This window comes from Octodon degus, unplaced genomic scaffold (assembly GCF_000260255.1).
Source record: "Octodon degus isolate 3935 unplaced genomic scaffold, OctDeg1.0 scaffold00072, whole genome shotgun sequence".
Classification (NCBI taxonomy): Eukaryota; Metazoa; Chordata; class Mammalia; order Rodentia; family Octodontidae; genus Octodon; species Octodon degus.
This window is the reverse complement of record NW_004524648.1, coordinates 521,489-526,394: the sequence shown is the minus strand read 5'-3', so window position 1 is coordinate 526,394 and position 4,906 is coordinate 521,489. Positions and strand designations below refer to the sequence as shown.

Here is a 4,906-nt window from a genome sequence, read left to right as displayed (position 1 = left end):
ATAAGTGCTTCCCTGGCAAGTGCAAGGGCCTGAGTTCAATCGCTGGTTCTGCAAAAAAAAAAAAAAAAAAAAAAAAAAAGGAACAGTTAATGTTTAAATTTTCACACACCTACAATATTTGAATGACAATGGAATACCCTTCTCTGACAAAACAAAACAAAAAAGGGGGATACAAATGAATGACCATTTTGTATCTGTACATTCAAAATAGGATAGATATACAGCTGCATTCTCTTAATTCAATGAGTAGAGAGATTTGTTCTAATAGTGTTTGTGGACAGGATATCATGCCTGCATCTTGTACAATGAATAACCACTAGGGAACAATATACAATGTATTAATTATTGAAACTGTGCTAGTAATCAGTTTTGAAGCTGTCTCATTGCTATTTGTTTCTCAATAAGATTATTAAAAAAAAAAAAAAAAGAACAATCTAGAGAGTATGTGTAGGCTCAACCGGTCTTGAGTCATTTGCTACCAGACCCAAGTCATCCTGGTCAGGGCAGCCCCAGGGCTCTTGGAGCTTTCTGTGCCTGAGGCCTTGGGCCTGGGATTTGTCTGTCTTAGTTGCCTGCTGGTGTGTGTGTGGAAGCCCTACGCAAGCACATTTCTCTCCGAGATCTCTGCCTTCCCTACTCTCTCCAGCTTCATTCTCTTCCATCTAGGTTTCCAGCAAAGCATTTTGTCCGCATCCCAATCCTCTTTCTTTTTTGAGACTTAACCAAAGTTTAAAAAAGCCTCAATTGGAATCCTTCCCTTGGAGAGAACTTACTACCACCTGTTCCACCTGAGTGAATTAGAAAAGAGGGGCTGAGGTGTAGCACCGTGGTACAGTGTGCCTAGCAGTATGAGGTCCTGGATACAGCCCCTGCCACACCCTGGAAAAAGAAAATTCTCCCAATGAGTTATTCTTCTTCAGAAGCAGCTCCTCTGCTCCATCTTTGCTGAAAGGTTCGAATTAAGTTACCAGCATTGGCCAGGCATGGTGACATGCACCTGTAATTCTAGCACTTGAAAGATTGAGGCAGGAGAATTAGAACTGTGAGTTCAAGGCCAGCCTGAGCTGCATATTGAAACCCTGTCTCAAAAAGACAAAAAAAAAATTACCAGCATTGACTGTGTCTTCCCTGGTTAGAGCTTCCTTGGGCCAGGTACAGCTGGTCTTGAGGGTTAGCACATAAGGAAATCAAAATAAGAGGTTTCCCTCTGAGATATTTTTCTTGGAAAGGTGAGAATGAGCAGCAAGCATGACTAGGGTGGAGGATAAATTTTTCTTCCCTTTGAGAGCTTTCAGCTTTTAGGGGTCCTGGGCAGGAGCCCAGGAAGACTGATAAGAGATGTCTTCCAAAGTACCTCAAGCTAGAGCAGGACAATGGGGCCCCCTCTGTCTGGAATGGCATGGTGTGCGCATCATGGTAGCTCCAGTTCAGGGTGAGTTGCCATGGGTGAGACACTGAACCTCTGTGGACTTTTATCTCCATATCCTTTGTCTAATGGGCACAATGTCTGGTCTTCTGAGAGCTTCCAGAGTATATTTGCATATTGAGTGAGATGTGAAGCGTAAAGCAGAGTTGCTAAGGAATTTGGAGTGGGAGAAGTGTTTCTTTTGCATCTGTCTTGGAATTTCTAATTCAAATGCATGGGTATTTATTTCTTTCTTTATTATTATTATTTTTTTTTTGCAGAACTTGGGATTGAACTCAGGCCCTTGTGCTTGCCAGGCAAACACTCATTGTACTGAGCTATCTCCCCGGCCCCTGCACGGGCATTTATTGAGGGCCTGTTTGTTTTAACTGGTGAATAAGATATTTGCAACCTGGAAGAGAAGTACATACTAGGTACAATGAAGGGCTCGGGGGATGGGCGTGGACATTTGGAGACCCACTGGGGACTCTCGAAATCTGGGGAACAGTCCAAGAGCTCAGGTATTGGGGAGATAGTACTGAGATTGTAGTTAGTGATGGGTTGTAGTTTTAATATTCTTTTTATTATAACAAATACAAATGGTATAATTTGGTTGAAGAAAGATGGAATTTTAGGAAAAGATCCCAGGATGCCTCAGGGAACTCAGAGGGAAGGTGGAACTAGAGCTCAGGAGAGACTAGCCCAGATTCTATGTACCCTATTCTGTCAAAATCTCAGTAGTGAGCCAGGTGTGGTGGTACACACCTAGAATACCGGCACTCTGGAGGCTGAGGTAGGAGGATCGCCATGAGTTCAAGGCCAGCATGGGCTATATAGTGAGTTCAATGCCAGCCTAAACTCTATAATGAGAACTTGTCTCAGAAAAAAAAATCTCAGTAGCTTCTTTGCAGAGATCAGTAAATCAAATCTTAAAATTCATATGGAAATTCAAAGATAATCTTGGAAAAGAAGAGCAAAGTTGGAAGACTGTATTTTCAGTTTCAAAACTTATCACAAAGCTACAGATGGTATGGTACTGGCATAAAGACAGATGTACAGAGCAATGGAATAGAATTCAGTTCAGAGAGAAACCCTTACATTTGTGTTCAAATGCTTTTCGGCAAGGGCAAAAAGACAATTCAATGGAGAAAAACAGCCTTTTCACAAATGTTACAGGGACAACATAATATTCACACATAAAATAATAAAACTGAATCCTTCTCTCATACCATATGGGACAGTTATCTCAAAATGGATCCAAGACTTAATGTTAGAGCTAAAATTCTGAAACTATTAGGAGAAAATGGTTGTAAATCTTTATTTGGATAAGGGAAAAGATTCTTTAAAAAGACACCAAAGGCATAAAAAACAAGCAGTAACAATGAAGAGTAGATCTGGGCGTGATGATGCATGTTTGTAATCCCAGCATGCAGGATGCTGAGGCAGAAAGGATCACCGTGGAGTTCGAGGCCAGCACAGGTTACATATTCAGCTCAAGGCCAGCCTGATATGCATTGTGAGACCTTATCTAAAAAAAAAATCAATTTCATCAAAATTAAAATTTTGGGGCCACGAAGATAGCTTAGTAGAATAAGCTCCTGCTTGGCAAGCGCCAGGGCCTGAGTTAAATCCCTGGTTAAAAAAAAAATTAAAAAAATTTGCTGAAAGGATACTATCAAGAAAGAAAAAGGAAAACACATAGAATAAGTACAGTATTTCCAAGACCTTTATCTCATAAGACTCATCTAGAATGTATAAAGGCCTCTTATGGCTCAATAATACAAAGACAAATAGCACAATTGAAAAAAATTGGGAAAGAGGGTTAAAGTTTTAGCTTAGTGGTACAGTGCTTCCTTGTATGAGGTCTTGGGTTTGATCCCTGGCATCATAAAAAAAAAGGACCAAGATTATGAGTAGACATTTCTACAAAGAAGACATACTCATGGGCAATAATCACATGAAAAGATGTTCAGCATCATTAATCACGTAAGAAATGTAAAAGAGAACTACCGTTAGTGACCATTTCACAACCACTAGAATGGCTGTGATGAAACAGACAGAGAATAAGCAGTGTGGGTAGCAGGGTGGGGTGGCACACACCTGTGACCTCAGCACTCTGGGAGGCTGAGGCAGGAGGATTGCAGGTTTGAGCTCCATTTGACTATTCAGTGACTTTGTAAGACCTTACCTCAAATTCCAAAATAAAAAAGGGGGGCCAGATATGTAGTTCAGTGTGAAGACCCTAGGTTCAATCCTTAGTACTGGGGAGACAAAACAAAATAAAACAGACCAGGAGGTTGGGGATAGCAGTTGATTGGAACTCTTATAAATTGCTGCTGAGAATGTGAAGCGGGATATTTGCTTTGGAGAATAGCTTTCTCTCTGAAAGTTCCTCAAAAGCTTAAAATACAGAATTATCATATGACCAGCAATCATTTTCTTGGGTAAATACCCAAGATAAATGAAATAATACATTTTCAAATATATGTTTCACAAGTTTTGTTTGCACAAAAAGTGGTACACTAATATTCATAGCAGCATTATCAATAATAACCCCAAGTGGAAGCAACCCAAGTGGAATGTTATTTGGAAAAGAGGTCTTGGTGGGAACATTTATAACATGGAAGAAACTTGCAGGCTGCTACATGGAAGAATGTAGGCACTAAAAACAGCATGTTGTATGATTCTTTATGTTAAATGTCTAGAAAAGGCCAGTCCCCAGAGATGAAGTAATTGGTGGTTTCCCCTGGCTTGGGCATTTGTTGGGAGAGGGGTAAGGTGAGAGAACTCTAAAAAACACAGGTTTCATTTTGGAGCAAGAAAATTCTGGAATAAGACAGTGTGATGATGATAGCTGTAATGGCTGCACAACCTTGTGACTGTACTACAAACCATGAAATCACACACTTACAAGTGGCACACAAGGTTTGATCAAAATATGTGGTAAGTGTTAAAATTAAAAAATTTATTACAGTAAAAGGCACATTGCCATTAATCTCCCTTAGAATACTCCCCTTTGTGGGCCCCTGGGGTGATAGCTCAACAGATTAATATGCCTGCTTAGGCAGACGCAGGGACCAGGGTTCCATCCCTGGCATGCAGTGCCAGCTATCTGGCTGGCACGCAATAACTTTTTTTTTTTTTTGCGGAACTGGGGATTGAACTCAGGCCCTTGTGCATGCCAGGCAAGCGCTTATTCTACTGAGCCATCTCCCCAGCCCCAATAACTTTTTAATTGCGAATGTTCACCATAGTTTTTGATCACACTGTGTATGTATTATGTCTCAGGAATCAAACTTAGGACCTTGCACTTTCCAGGCAGGCGCTGTGCTGCTGAGCTATATCCTTGGTCCTCAGTAAAACTTTTATTTATTTATTTTTTTAATTTTTTTTTAAAATTTATTTGTGTGTGTGTGGCCAGCTCAGCCCACCAGGGGGCGGGGCTGGCTGGCATGTGGTGCTGGGGGATTGAACCGCGGTCCCTGTGCTTTGCTAAGCTTG

At 40.9% G+C, this 4,906-nt stretch overlaps 1 protein-coding gene across 5 annotated transcripts in view; it reads left to right on the top strand.

Moving 5' to 3' along the window:
• Positions 1–4,906, top strand: part of Rap1gap2 (RAP1 GTPase activating protein 2) — a 270,799-nt gene that overhangs the window by 29,863 nt on the left and 236,030 nt on the right. The window lies entirely within an intron of this gene.